The 21,540-nt window shown below is 41.6% G+C and overlaps 1 pseudogene; it reads left to right on the top strand.

Moving 5' to 3' along the window:
- The first annotated feature begins 11,302 nt into the window (after nucleotides 1–11,302).
- Nucleotides 11,303–12,768, top strand: LOC147827237 (cell cycle progression protein 1 pseudogene; annotated as a pseudogene).
- The last annotated feature ends 8,772 nt before the right edge of the window (nucleotides 12,769–21,540 follow it).

The following is a 21,540-nucleotide window of genomic DNA, read 5'->3' as shown; positions in this document are numbered from 1 at the left end:
GGTAGAGCGCTTGCTTAGCATTGCATGAGCCCCTGGGTTCGATCTCCAGCACCACAATGATGGGGAATCAAATTATCCTTCTGTAATGCCACCCCCTGGTTCTCTTACCCATGACGATCTTTTTTAAAACATTGTAGGGGGCCGGGGATTTAGCTCAGTGGTGCCGCCGCCCGCCTCGCAAGCGCTGAATCCTAAGTTTGATCCCCGGTACCAAAAAAAATAAAATTGGAGGATGTGGACCTTCATGCCCACATTTCTGACCCCATCCTAGGTTCAAGATACCCAGTCACTTCGGATTTTTTTTTTTTATAGTGGGGAGCAAACCCTGGGGTATTTTACCGCAGAACTACATCCCCAGCCCCTTTTTCTTTTTTTGAGACAGGGTTTCGAAAATTGCCTCGGTGGGACTCGAATTTGCAATCATCCTGTCTCAGCCTCTCAGAGTGCTGGGATTACAGTGATGCACCACCACACCTGGCATTCAATGTTATATTCAGAATAATTGAAATAGCCAGGTGTGGTGGTGCACTTCTATAATCCCAGCAGTTGGGAGGCCAAGGCAGGAGGATTATTGCAGTTTCCAACCAGGCTGGGTTACAAAATGGCCAGTCTGAACTACAAATCAAGACCCTGCCTCATAAAACAAAACAAAACAAAAAAATTTAACAGGGCCAGGAATTTAGCTCAGTGGTGCTGCACCTACCTCGCAAGTGCATGGTCCTGAGTTTGATCCCCAGTACCGAGAGGAAAAAACCCTCAAACATTGCTTTAAATACCACGTAGTAGGCAGATTTTTTGTCAATTCATTTATTTGACATTCATTTGTCAATTCATTTATTAAATGTTTGCTGCTCCCTCCTTTGTTCCAGAACACAAGATGCAGTAGTAAATAAGATAGACAGGGTCCATGGGCCCCTGGACGGGCACTATTAAGCATTTTACTTTTACTAACTCAAATCTTGTGAGCTATTTAGATACTGTTATTCTTGCAGTTTTACAGAGGAGGCAGTTGAGGTACAGAGAGGCTAAGTTGTGGAGTGTGCATTTAAATCGAACCAGACTGATTACACCAACTACTGTAGTTACTGTACCTTCTAATACTCCTAGAACTGGGTCACGAACTCAAGTGAGAATTGAGGTTCAGGTAAGAAAACTGAAAATACAATGAGTTGAATAAAAGCAAAGAAAATTTAAATTTTTTCTCCACAATAAGAAAACTACATATGTGGTGTGATTGAAAATACAGTGAACTGGGCCGGGGATTTAGCCCAGTGGTTCTGCCGCCTGCCTCACAAGTGCAAGGTCCCAAGTTTGATCCCCAGTACTGAAAAAAAGAAAATACAGTGAACATTTAAATTAAAAAACTTATTACAGTAAAAGACATACTGCTATTAATCCTCCTCAGAATGCTCCCACATACTTCGTACACACGTATCCCATTGTTCTTGCCACTTTCTGAAGCATGTCTGGATGTCCTCTTTCATGAATGTCTTTAGTTGAGCTGTCACAGATGCCTGAACGTCCTGAATTAATTCAACACCTTTACCTTTCATGGTCATTTTAACTTTGAGGAAGAACCTGAAGTCGAAAAGTTGTCAGATCCACTGAATAGGGTGGATGAAAACACACTGTAATGTTTTTATGAGCCTGCCTTTCCATTGGATGGCATTTGACAGCAGCATTTGTTGTATTTAAAACTAAAACAATTTACCTAACCCTAAATAGTAACTGACATGAGGAATGTGATCCCAGTGTTGTTAAGACATCTAAAATTTCTTTTAGCTGGTGCCAGAAATCTTTTTTTGTGTGAAAATTTCTGAATTTCAGGTGTTAATAAGTAAATTTAAAAACTTAAACACTATATGGGACAAAGACATCAGCCACATGTTACTTGTGTGCCATTTCTCTCATATTAATTCTGTAATTCTTTGTATTTTAAGATTGGATTCTGGCTATTCCCCAGGCTGCCTTTGGATCCTAGATTCAAGGGATCTTCCTGTCTTAGCCTCCTGGGTAGCAGGTGCCTAATTCTGGAATTCTATAAACCTCCAAGTCCCTGAGAAATAAACAAGATACTGGCATGGGCCAAAACTTGAGGCATACCAAGATGACATTAGTATATTAAGCCTAAGGTGTTTGAATCATACACAGTATGACATGTAAGAGCATATTTATAATGTATATAATAAAATGTTTGAAGTTAAGACTACAGGGTGAGTGTGGTGGCGCAAGCCTGTAATACCAAGCACTCTGGAAGGCTAAGGCAGGAAGATTACAAGTTTAAGCCTAGTCTGGGCAATTCAGCAACTTGGCAATTTAGGGAGACCCTGTCTCAAAATTTTTAAAAAAGTGAACCCTAACTGTTACAGGGCCCTCCTGATTCAGTGTGGCCCTTGCTGATTGGTCTTCTAATCCTGTGAGATCCCACTATGGCTGTGATTGTGGAATCACCCTTTGACATCTGAGAGCGGCAGGGAGCACTCTTGATGCTTATGCAACAATAGGCTGGAAAATACCACGTCTCAGAGATGCACTCACATCCTTAGCAATGTGACAAGGACTCCTTGGATCAGAAGGTCAGGTTCCTCTGAGACTCTTCTCCATGAGGCTGTGACCTTGGTTGGCTGAGCTCAGCTTTAGCAAGAGTCCCATTAAGGCCACCTGGTGGTGGGTGGACCCCATCTCGATATCCAATGGGCTCCTCCTGCACCAGCAAGCTTAGCCAGGCTCTTTCTGGTCACCTTCCTTTCTCTCACACACATACGCTTAGACTGCCGTGAAGCACTCCTGTCAAAATTCATCCTCTGTCTCCCACAGAAACACCCTGAATAAAGTCTTCCTTGTTTGTTAAAAAAAAAAAAAAGTTTTAAAGCTGATGTAGTGGCGCAAGCCTGTAGTTCCAGCACTTGACCGGCTGAGGCAGGAGGATTGCCACAGGTTAAAGGCCAACCTGAGCTACATAGCGAGACCCTGTCTCAAAAAACAAAACAGTTTTAAAATTGGGCTGGGGATTTTAGCGCAGTGGCATCATGCCTGCCTCACAAGCACAAGGTCTTGAGTTTGATCCCTGGTACTGAAAAAAAAAAGTTTTAAAATATAAAAATAAAGAAGGCCTGAGATATAGGTTAGTCGGAAGGCCCTGGGTTAAATCCTCAGTACTGCAAAACAAAAAACTATTCTGGAAAATTTATGATGAACGTTCACTATGGTTAATAGACTTCATCTGGGGTTTCACTAGTTATAAATTCAACTGAGAAGGATATACCATTTAAAATTAAAACAGAACCAAAATGTTTTACAATATAAGTGCAAAACATCAAAATAAAATTTTTGAACATATTGTCTAGATCATGATGATCTGATGAATAGAGGACTCAGTTCTCAGTGGTAAAATAATTAGTATTTACTTAGTGTGTGAGATAATAAACTCATCTGTTGAAGTTTAGTTTTGTCCAGTTGAAGTCTTCCTGTCACATAGAGAAGATGGATAAGAAATATTCTGTTTCCCTCTCCAAGTAGGTACACACAATAATCTCAGACAAAGGGCTCTCAGAAATTCATGGCAAGACTGAGAAGAGAAATTGTCCTTTAAAACCCTTCTGGCTGGGCTGGAGACGCAGCTCTGTAGTCAAGTGCTTGCATAGCATATGTGAGATTCTGGAGTAAATCCCCAGCACTGAAAATAAAAATCAGACATGCACAAAATGTTGATGAAGATTTCAAGAAATTGGAAGCCTGTGTAGGCTTAGAGGGAATTGAAAGTGGTGTAGCCACTGTGGAAAGTAGTATGGTGGCTCATGAAAAATTCAAAATAGAATTATCATGATTCAGCAGCTCTATTTTGAGTATATACCAAAAAGAATTGAAGCTGGGCATGGTGGCAAAGGCCTGCAATCCCATCACTCTGGGAGGCTGAGGCAGGAGGGTTGCAAGTTCAAGCCCTGTCTGGGAAACTTAGTGATTTAGTGAGACCATGTCTCAAAATAAAAAATGAAAGGGTGGGCTGGGGATTTAGCTCAGTGGTTTCACCGCCTGCTGTACAAGTGCAAGGACCTGAGTTCAATCCCCGGTAACCCCCCCCCCCCAAAAAGAAAGGGCTTGGATGCAGCTCAGTGTGAAGGCCCTGGGCTCAATCCGCAGGTAAAAAAAAAATGCAATGAAAGCAGAAACTCAAACACGTTTGTATAGCAGCATTATTCACAAAAACTCAAAAGTAGAAGTAACCCAAGTGTCCCTCAATAGAATGGATAGCAATATAGTTATTATATGTGAGCTTTATAAAGGAAAGTCTTATACATGCTGCAGCATGGATGAACCTCAAAAAATTGTGCTTAGTCTCGTACAAGAAAGGAAATTATAAAGATCAGAGCAGAAATCAATGCAATGGAGACTAAGAGAATAATACAAAAAATTAATGGATCAAAGAGTTGGTTTTTTGAAAAAATAAATAAAATCTATAAACCTTTAGCCAACCTTATCAAAAAAAGGAAAGAAAAGGCTCAAATCCATGCAATTAAGAACAAAAAAGGTGATGTCACAACAGACCCAGAAGAAATTCAGAGGATCATCAATACCTACTTCAAGAACCTGTACTCTCGGGCCGGGTATTTAGCTCAGTGGTTTTGCTGCCTACTGTGCAAGCTCAAGGACCCGAGTTCGATCCCTGGTACCCCCCCCCAAATAAAGAACCTGTACTCTAATAAAATGGAAAACACCGAAGAAATGGACAGATTCCTAGGTACATACGAATTGCCAAAGTTGAATGAAAACGATATAGAAATTCTAAACATCCCAATTACAATGAGTGAAATTGAAAATGTAATAAAAAGTTTACCAACAAAGAAAAGCCCAAGTCTCGATGGCTTCACTGCAGAATTCTACAAGACATTTAAAGAAGAACTATCACCATTACTCTTTGAACTCATCAAGAAAATTGAAATGGAAGCAAGGGTTACTTTGATTCCAAAACCAGGGAAAGGCCCAACCGAAAAAGAGAAGTACAGGCCAATCTCCCTAATGAACATAGATGCAAAAATCCTCAACAAGATACTAGCAAACAGAATACAGATGGTCATCAAGAAGATCATACACCCTGACCAAGTTGGATTTATCCCAGGGATGCAAGGATGGTTCAATATTCATAGATCAATAAATATAATACACTATATTAACAGAGTCCAGGACAAAAACCATATGATCATTTCAATAGATGCAGAAAAGGCATTTGACAAAATCCAACACACATTCATGATAAAAATCCTACAGAAAATTGGAATAGAGGGTCTTTATCTCAACCTGATTAAGGCTATTTATGAAAAACCAACTGCCAACATCATACTAAATGGTCAAAAACTGAAAACTTTCATGCTAAAATCAGGAACAAGACAAGGATGCCCGCTATCACAACTCCTGTTCAATATAGTTCTGGAAACATTAGCCACAGCAATTAGAAAAGAGAAAGAAATAAAAGGAATAAAGATAGGAAAGGAAGAATTTAAACTGTCATTATTTGCTGATGATATGATACTTTACATAGAAGACCCAAAAAACTCGGCCAGAAGACTTCTAAACCTAATTGACAGATTCAGTAGAGTGGGTGTGGGGAGAAAGGAACCCTTCTCCATTTTGGTTGGAGGGCAGACTGGTGCAACCACTGTGGAAATCAGTATGGAGATATCTCAAAGAACTAGGACTAGAGGTCCCATTTGACCCAGCTATTCCCCTGCCACAGAATCATACCACAGTGATATATGTGCACCCACGTTTATAGCCGCACAGTTTGTAATGGCAAAAGCTTGGAAGTAGCCCAAGTGCCCATCAACTGGAAACTTGATAAAGAAGATGTGGTTCTTTTATAAAATGGAATACTACTCAGCCATAAAGAATGAGAAACTAGAGACATTTATAGCTAAATGGATGCATATCGAGGCCATACTCTTTTTTTTTTTTTTTTTTTGGTACCAGGGATTGAACTTGGGTCCTTGTGCCTGCAAAGCAGGTGGCGAAACCACTGAGCTAAATCCCCGGCGAAGCGATACTCTTAAGTGAAATAAATAGGACACACATGTAAATACCGAATAGTTTCTCTAGTGTGAGAAACTGAAAGTGTAAATAAGGATTAAAATGATTAAAACAAATAATTGATAATTTGAGATAGGAAGAAAAGGTCCAAAGGGGCAGGGGTGATGGGAGGGGAACGGAAAGGAAAGAAGGAAAAGGAAAAATTATGAGAAATGAAAAAAAATGGAAACGAGATCTATGTAAATAGGGAAGGGTGGAGGGGGTGAAGGGCACACAGGTAATGGGGAAAAAAATGAGAACCAAGATTCATCATGTACAGGTACAAGCACCCAATGATAAATGTAAACGTATTATATACCTAAAGTGTACCAATAAAAGAATTTAAGGAAAAAAATTATGCTTAGTGAAGTAAGCCAGTCCCAAAAGAATAAATAATATGATTCTGCTTATATTAGGTGCCTAGAATAATCAAATTTATACAGACAAAGTAGGATGACGGTTGGCAAGGGAGAAGGAGGGTAGAATGGGAAAGTTTGAGGAAGGAGTTTCAATTTAAGAAGATGAAAGAGTCTGGGATGGGAATAGTGTACTATATGATGAAAGTATTTAATGTCACTGAAAGACACTTTTTCTTTTTTCAGTACAGTATTTGGGGTTGAGCCTAGGGTCTTACCTTGCTAATAAGCCATTCTACCACTGATCTACTTCCCCAGGTCTGATCTGTATACTTGAAGGAATTAAAATGGTAACTTTTTTCTTATGTACATTTTACCACAATTTAATTTAATTTAAATTTTTTTTTATTCCAGGGATTGAACTCAGGACCTTATGCTTGCAAGGGAGGCATCGGCACCACTGAGCTAAATCCCTGGCCCTACAATTTAAAAACATTAAAGGGGAAGGGAAATAAGAACCCATTCTGATATTCACTCAGTTTTTCCCCTTTTTCTCTTTCTTTTCTCTCTTTTTAATTTATTTCTTTTGAGATGGGATCTGGCTGTATTATAGTCTAGTGTGTCTCAAACACTACATGGCCCAGGCTGGCCTCTAACTCTTTTTTTTTTTTTTTTTTTTAAAGATAGGGTCTTGTTATGCAGTTTAGGCTGGGCTTGAACTCACTATGTAGCCCCAGGCTGGCCTCCAAATCATGGCGATCCTCCTGCTTCAGCCTCCTGAGTGTCTCCTGATGTTTTTGACCTGCCATTTTAGCCTCCAGTGTAATTTTGCCACCAATTAGAACACTCCCAACATTGATGAATTTTCACTTAGCATAGTCCAATTTAAATAATCCTTGTTTTTTTCCATTTTCAGTTTTGCTAAAATTATTGCATCCTTTTTATGTGCAATAATTATTTTCTAGGCAAACTTTATAATGAGGATTAAATTCATGGCTCAAGTTTGATTCATATAAAATTTTACTGATTTTTTTCACATGTGCCCCTATAATTTTGTGGGGTTTTTTTTGTTGTTTACTTTGTTTTTCTTTGAGACAGGGTCTCACTTTGTAGTTCAGGCCTGCCTTGAACTCACTATATAGCCCAGGCTGGCCTCAAGCTCATGGCGATCCTCCTGCCTCAGCCTCCCAAGTCCTGGGATTACAGGCTTGTGCCACCACACCTGGCTATGCCCCTATAGTTTTATAGATGCTCTCCTTCCCACCCTCCTTTCCTCCCTTCTTCCCTTCCTTCCTTGCTTCTTTCCATTCTTTTTCTTTCTTTACTTCCTTTAGTAGGTTCCTGCTCTTGCCCAGGCTGGCCTTGTACTCTTTTTTTTTTTTCAGTCCCTTTCCTCTTTATTCATTCAAAAGAGAGTCCAATGCTATTTCACAATATCAATTATACATTTTGATTCAGCATCAAATATGAGCATTGTCATTTGCTTTTTTTCTTAGAAGGGGGAAAACATTTATTCTGGCAGCACTTTTACAATTCCAGGAAGTGGCTTTGATACCACAAGTTGCAGGAATAGAAACCATGACAAACTTGCAGGGCATCTGTTTGAGAGGCAAGGGACTCCTTGGTTGGGAAAAAATTCCTCTTGTGCTTAATGAATTGCTTGTCAGCCTCAGCTGGTTTTTGAGTCTTCCTGGGGGTTGAAAGAGAAAATGGAATTTCCTACATAGAAGGCAAAAACTGCTTCAGAGCAGAGTATTTCTGTTTTTCTACTCTCTCCCCATACTCTTCCAGAGCTTATTGTGGTCACAGAACCCTCTATCATGCTCACCCTTAGGCCAAAACACACTCGACACCAAGCTTACCTCTTACACTGCTTCTTCAGGGTTCAGATGACAGAACAAAACATCATGTGTGAAAAAACAGCAGATACTAAGAACATGGGCATTGATGTTCATGAAAATACCAAATACTTTGCAGGATATATCACCCAAAGGGGCATCATTTCATTTAATATGGTCTTCAGGGGAGGGAGCCCAAAGTCACCCATTTAAATACCTTTATCCAAAGACTGATCAGAACTGGTTGATGTAAGGAACTGTCTGGTGCCAATTAAAGAATTCTTATTGCCTAACAATTCAGTGGTCCATAAAACAATTAAATGTTAACATTCAGTTTCCATTTAAACTTACACACACACAAACACACACACACAAATGAGAACTGTGACAAAAGGATTAACCAGATTAATCCTGTGACTGTGTTCTAAAAGGAAAATGAAATCTCAAACTTGAAGGTCATATTCAAGTATTAAAAACAGAAAAAGAGTCTGATCTCATGTGATTTTAAGATCATAGGAAATCACACTCGTGTAACTAGGGCTCTGGAGTCAGTGAAGTTAACTCCTGGGGACAAAATAGCCTACAAAAATCAACTGAGATTTCTCAAAATCCAGCCATTTATATTCTTTTTAAAATATGTGGAGACTTTGTGTCTTGTTGGCCTTGTACTCTTGGCCCTTCCTCCTGCCTCAGCCTTCCTAATAGCTGGGATTACAGACCTGTGCCACCATGCCCAGCTCTGGGGCTCATTTTTATCATAATTTGATTCAGGTGACTTTTATGGTTTTCAATGTTATACACAGATGTGATTTCCAACTTTTTTGTTTTAGTCATTTCCAGTTTTATGTTGTACTGATTATTTCTATCACTAATAATAATTATGAACTGGATAATAGTGACAGAATTCTTGGACTGTCAGAGAGGAGCAGAACATTCAATTGGGTGCTCAGGGTAATAAACTCATAGCTAATAAAGCCTGAAATTAAGCTGTTCCATATTTAAACATTGTTTACAAACTTAATTAAATATACTGAAATGTCTAATTCTTATGAATACTTCAAATACGCTAAGATCGGACAAACATACAGAGAGCAATGGTTTATTGTGAAGCAAGTAGAGTTTAAGCTGCAGAGCCCCTCACTTGCACTGCTGCTTCCCTGGCCTATCTTTTAATCTCCATATTTACTTTTATACATTACATCTCCTTTTTGGGCCAGGGATTTAGCTGAATGGTGCTGCTCCCTGCCTCTAAAGCGCAAAATACTGAGTTCAATCCCCAGTACCTAAAAAACCCAAAAAGCAAAAAATATTACATCTCCTTTTCTAGAGAGGACCACACAAATTGCCTGTGTTTCAGGCCCCGCAAAATGTCGATCCTCGTGCCCCATGCTTCCTTGGATCATTACTTTATTAATTTTGTTATCTTCCTAGTGTTTCTGTAAGATTATTATTATTATTATTTTTGGTACCAGGGATCGAACTTGGGACCTTGTACTTTCGAGGCAGGCCTCGGAACCACTGAGCTAAATCCCCGGCCCTCTGTAAGATTATTTTAATTCCTTTCCAGGCTTTTGAAAATTCAATGAGCTGGGAAAGAAAATGGAATGTCACCTTAGTCAGTCAGGGTAATGGGATCTGTTCTCCAATCAGCTGATTCTTGGCCAGGACTTGAGACTGACTCATGTGGTCCAAGGCGACTGTTACCAAGACCACACATCTTTAGGGTGTCAGACAGTCTTTTCTGTTTATGCCTGTAAGACTCTTCAGTTGATGCCTTTGACATGGGTTTAATTTTTCCTAACCTGATGTGTGTCCTCAAAATGATGGCCTTTCAGTCTCACTTGGCCAGTCCTGTTTGATGGGAGACTTGCACAATTTTGAAATACATGTACAGACAGTTCCTGATTTTCGGTGGTTCAATTGAGACGTTTCAGCTTTATGGTGATGTGAAAGTGATACTCTTTCAGTAGAAACAGTACTTTGGATGTTGAATTCTGTGCAGTCAGCAGGACTCTTGACCAGCCAGAAGTTGTTGCCAGTGTTTGAAGTCTTGTCTTTCTGGAGAAAGAGGACATTCCAGTCCCATCAGCCTGAGCTTTCCCTTTCCCCGGAGTGTGGGGTCAGTGTCCTGCCTTTGTAGTGCACATGAGACGCTGGAGAACAGTCAGCAGTGGGGAGGGGCTGCTGGCCATGGGGCCCATGTCGTGGTGACTTCACCCAGAAAATGGTTATTTTTTTAAGATTAGGAGTTTACATTTCCTTTTCCAATTTAATGTAGCATGTTGCTTTGCCTTACAGACGTTACACTAACAGATAAGTTGTGGATTTTTTTTTTTTTTTTAATCTCAGGGCAAAGTACAGTAGATAGATAGAGGGAGGAGGTCTGGGTGTGCTGCTGCCAAAAAGGCAGGGCCAAGATGTCCTGTTTTATTAAGTTAATCTTCAGACCACCAAAGGAAGGAGTACTATTTTCAACCCCATTTTCCCGATAAACCGTGATCCCTGACCTTTTCTACACCACAGACACATGTAAAAAATAGTTTGTTTGGCACACTGGATTAAATGTGATGCTTGTGAGACAGAAATGCAGTGTGACTAGTACTCTTGGTTTGCCCAGGATTTTTCTGTTTTTTTATTAGTGCATATTAGCAAAACAGAATAATAGGATTTATTTGGTATATTGGCACATGCATGTAACATATTTTGATTATTTTCATCCCTATTACACTCTCTTCCCTTTCTCCCCTTCTCACTCTGACTCTGTTCCTCATCTCTAAGAGTCTACTTTCTAATACCTTGTCAGCTTTCCTTTTTAATTTTTTTATTTCAGATTGCTCGTAGAAGACATGCAATATTTACATTTCTGAGTCTGGCTTATATCACTTAACATGATGCTTTCCAGGAAACTAAAACTGATGTGATTTTGTTATTTTCTGTGGATGAATAGCATTCCATTGTGTGTAAACACCTTGTTTTCTTTATTTGTCTGTTGATAGGCACCTTGGCTGTCTCCACAGCTTAGCCACGGTGACTCGTGCCACAACAAACATGGGTGTGCATGTATTGCTACCCTATGCTGTCGTTAATTTTAGTAGGTTATCTAATTCTGTCTTTAATTTGTTCTGAAAATACCAAGGAGTGGTATAGCTGGATCAAATGATGTTCTATTTCCCACCAGTTCCTTAATCAAAGGGACATTCTGTTGGCAGAAGCAAAGATGCTAAGGAGTGAACTAGAGAGAGAACGAAGAACAGCGTCTTCACGTATGGGTGGATCTTCTGCAGCTACCGCCTGACCAGTCACCACCAACTCAGATTCTCCTCACCTGTGTGCTGAGAAAAAGGAAATAGCGACATTAAAGGAAAGACTCAGGGAGCTGGAGCAGAAGCTGAACTTTGAGCTGCAGCGTTCTGATTTATGGGAAGCATTGTACAGTAGGACAGTGCTCAGTCAGAGCCCAGAGAGTACTAGGAAGTACAAAGCAATAACAATGGAAACAAAAGTGAGAATAATTGGGAGGTTAGACTGAGGTGGAAAGATGGTAGATGTCACTTGTTCTTATAACATGAATGTTCAACCATTCTCACAATTCTAAAGAACAAGGACAAGATCATCGGACATGTGAAGTCTGCTGTACCAATGTAAAAAGTAAGCATAGTTTATTTACAAGATTTGTGTGTACATATTTGGTTTTTTTATGCTTTACATTGTATATTTGTGTCAAAGGTGTATAAGACTCATTTTGTTGGATTTTTTTTCCTTTCCCTCTTGATTACTTTGTTGGATTTATGAACAAATCTGACTTACGAACATTCTCCCTGACCAGAAGTCATTAGTAAGTCAGGGACTTACTGTATGGTTTTGTTTGTTGTTTGTTGTTGTTGTTGTTTTGGTACCGAGGATCGAACTCAGGACCTTGCATTTGCGAGGCAGGCAGCGGCATTTACTGTATGTTGAAGCAAAAGATCATACTAGAAAATCAGACACTGGAAAACAGAAAGGGGGCAAGGGAGCCTCAGGACTAAGAGTAAGTTAGAGGAAACATTTTTGGGGAGTGAGCAAGGAAACTTTTGATGCCATGAAGAATTCTGCCAAAGAGTTTGTGAGGCATCATAAAGTAAAAATTAAGCAGGCTAAAGAAGCTGCGAAGGAAAAACCTAAAAAAGTTCTCACATTCAGTTAAATCCACTTTCCGACATTTTAAGGATACTAGCAAGAATATCTGTGATGAAAAGGGCAATAAAAGATTTGGGGCTACAAAAAAAACAGCGGCTGAAAAAAAACCAAACCAGTTTTTCGAGACTGTTCACATCCACAGTATAAGGCACTTTCCCCATACCACTGCGCAAGCAGACAGGAGGAGGGAACAGCAGCTCGCTGTGAAGAGGCCGGAAGAGGCGCACACGGGCAAGAGCACAGCGCCGCCTGTGGCTGGCAGGGAAACTGACATCCTTTCAGAGAACCGGTCGTTAGGGTTGGGGCAAGGTGCTCAGCAAGGACCACTAGCCTTTTAAATATGGCGGTGAATCCTGTACTGATAAGAGAATTTAGGTAACTGATTGAAAGATACTTATTGAAAGAACTGGATACTTTTCATCCCTAGAAAGAACTTAATTAACTCATCAGTTGGTTTATCCTAAATGGTCTCTTCACAAATAATCAGAAGATCTTCGTGGACTTTGTTAATGATATTAAAGATTATCTTAAAAACGTGAAAGAATATCAAGTAGCTAATGGAGCATTTGAGAAGTTGGATGGATATAGATGTAGACACTTTGCTCAGTTTCCCCGCTCCGTATGGAGCCAGGTTGCTTTACATAGAAACGCGTTATTATAGCACTTTCTAACACTTGTCTGTGAGATGGTATTTTTAATCTCTGATGTACTTCTTGAAAGGTTACTATTTGTAATACAGAGACATACTTTATTACACTGAAAGCTTAGAATAAATGGAAAGATATAATTTAAAAATTATAGCTATTTCTAACAGAAAATCTCATACAACATCACTGCTTTTGACTTGAGAAACGATTTTTTATCTGAAGAATCAATTAAGGATATATAAATCCTATTTTGGCTAATTTTGTTTCCTTTTACTGGTTTATATTAAAAGGTGATTGCCTTCTGTGAAATTATTTTCCTTATATGCTCACCTTAGGGGTGAGCAATGCAAATTTCTCTTTGAAATCAGATCTCCTAGATAGCAATTCTCATGTCCCACTTATTTGCAGTTACCCATTTCCAAATTATTATTATTAATTTTTTTTTGGTACCGGGGATTGAACTCGGGTCCTTGTGCTTGCGCAGCAGGCGGCGAAACCACTGAGCTAAATCCCTGGCCCATCCAAATTATTATTGAATAGGGCAGTGATAGGATCAAGTCAAAAATTTTAATATGTGCCTGTCGCAATAATTTCTATCCATTGTTTATTATTATTACCTTATTTTTTATTCTTTAATATGAAACTCTCCAAATATTCAAATGTTAGCTTTACTATTTTACCTTTGAGCTACATCTATATATCTTCACCAGCATTTCTTTTTTTTTTTTGGTACCAGGGATCGAACTTGGGTCCTTGTGCTTGCACAGCAAGCGCCAGAACCACTGAGCTAAATCCCTGGCCCTATCAGTGATTCTTGATCTATCTTTCTGTCTTTCTTTTTTTTTTTTTTTTTGGTGCTTTTTTTGGTACCGGGGATCGAAATCGGGACCTTGCGCTTGCGAGGCAGGCACCAAAAACACTGAGCTAAATCCCTGGCCCTTTTTGGTGCTTTTTGAGACCAAGTCTTGATAAGTAGTCCAGGCTGGCCTTGAACTCGCTGTATAGCCCATGCTAGCTTTGAGCTCACAGGTGATCCTCCTGCCTCAACCTCCTGAGTGCTGGGATTACAGGCGTGTGGCAACATGCCCAGCCTGATTCTTGATATTATTTTCTATGCTATTGGAATCCTATTCAGGAACACTTTGCCTGTGCCCATACAGCTTCAAGTGTTTCCCCTGTTTTCTTCCAGCAGCTTCAAAGTTTCTGGTCTTACACCTTGATCCATTTTTATTTGATTTTAGTACAGGTGAGAGACAGGGATTTTGTCTCAATCTTTTGGCTGGGGATTTCCAGTTTTCCCAGCACCATTTGTTAAATAGGCTGTTTTTTCTCCAGTGTATGTGTTTGACCCCTTTGTCAAAAAGCAAGTGGTCGTAGGTACATGGATTTTCCTGGTTTAAAGCTTGTTAAATAAAGATTATAGAAGGGCATGTTTTGTTCTGTTTTTTTGTTTTTTGGTACTGGGGATTGAACTCAGGTCCATGCACTTGTGAGGCAGGCGCAGCACCACTGAGCTAAATCCCCAGCCCTGGCATGTTTCGGATTAGGCTCCTCCACTGGGCCCCAGCAAACCAAACTAAAAATCAAAATGAAATCACTCATGATAAAGTTCCACAGATCAAACTGAAACTTAGCTGTTTATTTTACCTTCTAAAAAATCAAGAGAAATGAGAGATAACAGCTGGATGGGAGAAGGATTAATCCTCTGTAGCTTTCCATGTTAGCTCTGTTAACCTTGTTATGTCTTCATTTCTTAGTCTTTGATATGCACGTAAAACTATTTTCTTTGGAGAGAGAGAGAGAGAGAGGGAGAGAGACAGAGAGAGAGAGAGAGAACAACCAAATGTCCCATGTCCCAAACAGGCCAGTTTTAAATTTTTATAATGATGAAATTCCCTGAAGTTCAATCCTTACACACACTCATAGAGTAACCTGATATTAACTAGTTAGTATCCTATTACTGTCTCCCTGTCCCTGCTTTACAAACAAAGTACTTTTGAAATGACCAGCCTTTTTGTTCTTTATTTTTCCTTTCTTCAGCCTTTTCTCTGTCTATAAAATGAACCTCCTCTACTTGGCTAATTGACACACTCAATTCTGTTCTATGGAATAAAGAGTTGCCAGATTCTAGAACAGAACATAAAATCTCAATGGGCTGGGAGTGTAGCTCAGGGGTGAACCATATTCTTAGAATGCATGAGGCCCTTAGAATGCATGAATATGGTTCAATCCTCAGCACTAAAAAAAAGAAAAACAAAAATTTACAAACAATTTAAATCACAAAGTTACAATTTTGTTCTTTAACAAATTGGAAGCTGCAGAGCCTGAGGCCCCCTGGCCCTCAGTCCTAGCCAAACTAAGATGGCTGCTTACCCTGTGGAGTGCAGGCCAGGGTTTCTGGCTGACTGGGATGAGTGTCTGTCTTGTTGCTCCTGTGACCTTTGAGAGATGAAGTGTTGTGCTTGGCCACCTCAGTGAGGCAGAGTCATCAACCTAAGTGCACAGAGCTACTAAAAAGAGGAGCTGAGACCAAACCCAGCCCTGAGTGACTCTTGAGCCCAACTCCTACTGACTGTACTTTGTCCTCCCCTGTATGTCCTTTCTGTCTACCCCTTCCCCTTATCAGTACTTTTGGGCTCTCAAGCACACAGTACTTTGATGGAGTTATCTATCAGTTTTTTTCTGTAGTGCTGAGAATGGAACCCAGGGCCTCACACATGCTAGGCAAGTCCTCTCCCACTGGGCCACATCCCCAGCCTTTGCACCTTTAAAGAATATTCCAGGGAGAAGTGTGCCCAAGAGGGCAGATGGTAAGAGAAATAGCCACAAAGGGATGATAGTGCCCAATCCAGATGTTATGCTAAGTACTTTGGCCTTCTTCCCACAGCCATGGGGAGCCATTGAGGGTTCTAGAGTACTGGAGTTACAAGATTGCTTCCAGGTTTTACAATGATCTTGCTGGAAGAGTGAGGGAGCACAGAGAAGCCAGGACTGCCTGAGCCTGGAGCAAGGAGATCTGAACAGGAGACTGAATTAGCAATTCAGGATAGCAAGGATGTGGGCCCAAACCATGGCAGAGGTGGGGGGAGAAAATGATAGATAAAGCAGCGTTCGTAGTAAAGGGGAGGGTTTCCAATGTCAGATTATTTTTTTTTATTCATCCAGTCAGTTGTATTTGCTCCACCATACATTATTAAAAACAAATACATGTCTAGAACCAAGAGCTATGCTAACTCAAAACTGGCTCTGGGTTTGACTCTGGCTGTCAAGAACCAGTAGATGAGGATCCAGGAGCAGAAGCCACTTCCTCAGTGCATGTTTGACCATTCCTGGTTTGTCAGATGTGGGCAACTTTAGGATTTCCCTCTGATATTTCATTTAAAAAAATATACAGTGCCCGGGCTGGCCTTGACCTTGCCATCCTCCTTCCTCAGCCTCCTGAGTAGCTGGAATTATAGCTATGCACCACCATAATTGGCTCTACCAAGCTGTTGAGTCATCAGCCAGCTGACAAAGGCCTCCCGGGTGTCATTATTAGATATTTATTTTTTTGGATCAGTCACTGCTGCAGACAGAAACATTTGAGTCATTATCTTATGATCTTTTCATTGTCCTGTCCCAAAACCTTCAGTGGCTCCCTGTGATCTATAGGCAAGAATAGGTTCAGAGTCCTTAGAGTGGCATCCAAACCGGGCACCAGTACAGTCATAATTTTCCATTTCTCTGTATGACTCTGTCTAAAGCCTATTTCTCTCACTAAACTGGAAACTGCTTTTGTTTATCATTTCACCAGCACTTGGCACACTGGCACAGGGAGGCTGCTTAATAAATATTTGTTGAATGAATGAGTGAGGGCAAAAGAATAATGTGTTTTCTGTAGAGGCTGTCGTGACTCCATTCCTGGCCTCACGGACTGAGCTCTCTGTGGACTTCAACTCCAGATCCAACAGAGCAATGACCTGGCTTACCAGAGGCCCCAGACCAGGAATGGGCAAAGGTCTTTGGCACTTGAGAGCTCCCTACCCCAACTCTCTAAAGGGCTCCGCTGCCAGGGTGTTTGTTTTGTAAGCACTGCTGAGGTTATAGGAACAAAAGGGCTGGGACAAAAATGAATGTGAAAGCCAGGTGTGGTGACGCATGCCTGTAATCCCAGTACTCAGGAGGCTGAGGCAGGAGGGTCACCACAATTTTGAGGCCAGCCTGGGCTACATAGTGAGTTCAAGGGCAGCCTGAACTACATAGCAAGATTCTATCTCAAAACAACAACAAATGTGAAGAGTGCTTGCCCCTTGTCAGCTGTACCCAACATGAGTAATGGGGATTTTCTGGAAATTGTCAAGAACCAAAGAAATCCTTTCGGTAATTTGAAGGAGATATTTTGTACAGCACAAAAGGCAGCACAATCATGGCCAGTGGCAGACCTCACCCAGGAAAAAGCCCCCATCACTGAGGTGGCAGGCTCCTGCCAGAGGGTTGAGTGGGGACAGAAATCCTCCCTGCTCACTCTGAGCCCCGGCTATGTCTGTCTGGGATTAGGGCATCTTTTTCTCATTTTTCTCATTCACACAAAGGCCTAGAGCAGTGCCTTTTCCTACTGCACAAAGATATCTTAGGGAGCTAGTGGTGGTGATGGTGATGAGGCTTTTTGAGGGCATTGATCAAAAATTGAGGTTTTTAAAAGAAGCCCCCCACATCTAGCCAGAAGTTGAATGGGACTGTGGCACCTGCTCAGATGGGCTTAGGAGCTCTTTCGACCCCGCCCCCCCATCCTAGTTTCAAGCCCTGTTGTGCAACTCCCTGCTCAGTCCCTGGGGGAAGTGGAGGCCTGAGACTGCCCTCCTCCCACAAGCCCATGAGTTGCCTTCCACAGGGCCTTGGTGGGCCCTAGACTGTAGGAGCCAGCTTGTAAACTTATCTGGGGTGTAGGTTTGTAGGGATTTAACAGATTGACTTGGAAGATAAAGCCACCCTAAGGGCTGTAAGGAAATTGTTATATGTTGACCAAAAAACCTATGGGAGAATGAGGAATAGGTGTATTGTGGTAGGAAAAGCACAGGTACCTAATGGGTCTCCATTCAGAGCAGCCTGAAACACTAATTGTTGATTAAGAGTCATGCACATTTTTCTTTTATCTTCAGAGAGAACTGGAGGTGGAGGGGGGCAGCAATACTCTTTAGATGGTAATTTTTCTTTTGTTGGGGGTGGAAGGATTCTGGGCATCACTGGTATACAAAGGTCTTAGGACCATGCACACTAGTCCCCATGCTGAAAAGTCTCAGGAGAAATACTGGCTCCTTGTGAACAGGCTCATTTAAGATTTTCTCCTACTTGACCCCAATTATCAATATCTAATGTCCCCACTTGGGGAAACCAAGGGTTGTATTTAATGATTTCTTATAACACTTTTTTTTTTGGGTACGGGGATCTAACTTGGGTCCTTGCGCTTGTGGGGCAGGCGGAGGAACCACTGAGCTAAATCCCCACCCCATCTTATAACATTTTTGACAGACTGTGTGCTAACCTGTGCTCCTGCCTGCTTTAAGAGTATTTTAAGCAGCTGTACATAGTGTTGTTCTTCAACAGATAAATTCTCCCCATAGCCCTGGTTTGAAGGTTTCCCTCAGTTACTTACTTTAACCTTTGCCAGCTGGCCTTTGGATTTTTTCCTAAAGGATTCCCCTGTCATCTGTCCAGTTCCCCACCCATGTGGAACTTCTCTTCAGGTCCCTGTTAGGGCGTCAGTTGTAGGAGCCAGCCTGTAAACTGATCTAGGGAATACAAATGAGGAATAAAGAGGTAAAGATAAATTTCTAAGCAAGAGGGACTGCCTCAAGAGGACAAAAGCACAGGGAGTGTGGAAATTCCTATTTTTTTTTTTAGTAAAACAAGACAATGTAACAAACATGCGACTTAAAGAACAAAAAACAGGGCAGGGATTTAGCTCAGTGGTTCCACCGCCTATCTTGCAAGCTCAAGGATCTGAGTTCGATCCCTGGTACCAAAAAAAAATTATTTAAAGAACAAAAAACTATAGATGATTAACAAGGAACATTACAACCCCATACTCAGATATATAATTTTCTTTGTTTAACCCTTGGCTGATGTTGTTCTGCCCCAGGGTTATTGTGGATGTCAATATCCCTGCCCATAAACAAGAGAAAAAACAGACTTCTGTCCTCTCCTGTCCCTGAAAGAGGTCAACAAGGCCTCAATACCTGTAGCTGATCACATAACCTGGTCTCTTGCACTAGACACTTTCTAGCAGTTATAAATCAGGTCACAGGCTCATGTACAAGAAAAGTCACAGTGCTAGAGCTGGGTGTGGTGGCCCACGACTGTAATCCTAGCACTCAGGAGGCTGAGGTAGGAGGATTGCTACAAGTTCGAGGCCAGCCTGGGCTACATAGTGAGTTCCAGGCCAGCCTGAACTACAGAGTGAGACCCTGTCTCAACAAAACAAAACAACCAAAAACAACAACATAAATATAGCAGTGACTTTTTTTCTTTTTTTTTTTTTTGAGACAGGGTCTCACTCTGTAGTTCAGGCTGGCCTGAAACTTACTATGTAGCCCAGGCTGGCCTTGAACCCATGCCAATCCTCCTGACTCAGCCTCCTAAGTACTGGGATTACAGGCTTGTGCTACCACACTTGGCTACTTTTATTATATTAGCAGCCCTTGTTCTCTGGGCCCCTTTCCCTCTGCTAGCAGAAATTTAGTCCTGCTTTTTTTGGGGGGGGGGGCACAGGGTCTTGATACATACATAGTCCAGCCTGACTTTGAACTCACTATGTTATTCACACTGGGATGGCCTTGAATGGTATCACTAGACACCAAATGTATCAGCACCTGGACCTCAGACTGCCCTGCTGCCAAGAAGGAGCTATTAAATTTCTATTCTTCATAAATTACCCACTTTTTTGGGTAATGGACTAAGACACAAAATAGATTAAGACAACTTTTCTTCCTCAGGGTCCTTGCTGTTCTTCCCAAAAAGCCATCTTCCATAGAGTCCAGGCAATTCTTCTAAAGTGCAAATTTGTGCCCTGCCCCTAATTAAGACAATCCCATGGCCTCCACAGCTCTGAGCTCACACAAGTGAGTACAGCCCGGCTCCCGCCTCTTTCCCTGCCTTAGGGCCCCATAACCAGTATCGTCTGATAGAACTCCCAGGAGGCTTTACATCTCTGCCTCCCTGGATGGTGCTGCTTTTGCCTAGGACACCCTCGTCCCTGGCTTTCCTGTTTGCTACTTTGTACATTAATATTAAGAGGTCACTGGTAGAGTACTTGCCTAGCATGACCGAGGCCCTGGGTTTGGATCTCTAGCACCATGCAGGTATGCATAAGCACAGGCACACACACAGGATTACACGTGTGTCTCCTCCTCCCAGAATCCTCTTCTCTTCTTCAGGATGAGTCAGATTCCTCAGTAAGGCTCATCTCAACATGCTGAGCTGCAAGCTAATGGTTTATCATGTCTCTTGAGGGCAGGTGTCGCTGGATCCCACCATCTCCCTGCTGTGTGTTTCCTGGCATGAATGAGTGAGTGACTCCAAGGTTTGGTTCATTTGTGTCTGAGCATCTCCAACTAGCAGTTAAGTTCCTTGCATGGTCAAGGCCAGCCACTTCCTACAGGTCTTCAGGAATGGGTCAATATAAGTCAGAAAGTAGATGATTCTTGCCTCTTGGGGACTGAGGTGGGGCAAGTTTCCTGGAGATTACAGTTGCTGGTTGAACTGAAACACCCCCAGTCCTACTGGTTTATTTTATTTGTATTTGTTTATTTTTGTGGTGCAGGGCAACAAACCCAAGGCCTTATGTGTCAGGTAAAAGGGCCGAAGACCAAGACCAGACCAGGCCACAACAAGCCTTTATTAGGGGAATAGATCTGCCGGGCTGTCTCTGAACAAAGGAGAGACAAAAGCAATATGGCCGGGGCAGGGAGAGTCTTTTATAGAGACTGGGGTGGGGTTTGTAGGGGCAGAGGTGGGGTTGAGTGAGGTAGTGACTAGGGAATGGAGGAGCCGATGATGTCACTAGGTGGTAGGAGGTGAGCGAGTATTAGGTTACTTTCTAGGTGGGAACAGGGGCATGCTGGGAAGAAGGGTTTGTTCTTTGGTGGGAGCAACCATCTTGGCATGATGTCACACAGGGGAGGGGGCAAGGCACCATAGGAAGAGGGCAGCTCATACATAATAGCTGCTGAGGTAGTGGAAGACCTATCATTATGCATGCCAGACAAGTGGTCTACTATTGAACTACACACCGCAGTCCTCTGCTGGATTATTCTGAAGCGAATTACAGAGATCAGATCACTTTGTCCATAATATTTCCATACATATCTCAAAAAAATAAAAGCTCTTTTTCTAACATACAGCACTTGGCAAGACAGATGCTGCTACTGAAGAGTGCAAAGGTCAGCTGCCCCGGCTGACTGGTGACCCCTCCTTAGCCCAACCCAC

Source organism: Heterocephalus glaber, unplaced genomic scaffold (genome assembly GCF_053883595.1).
Source record: "Heterocephalus glaber isolate CG9 unplaced genomic scaffold, H.glaber_assembly_v1.0 deba00001452, whole genome shotgun sequence".
Classification (NCBI taxonomy): domain Eukaryota; kingdom Metazoa; phylum Chordata; class Mammalia; order Rodentia; family Bathyergidae; genus Heterocephalus; species Heterocephalus glaber.
The sequence above is the reverse complement of the archived record's forward strand: the minus strand, read 5'-3'. Positions and strand labels throughout refer to the sequence as shown.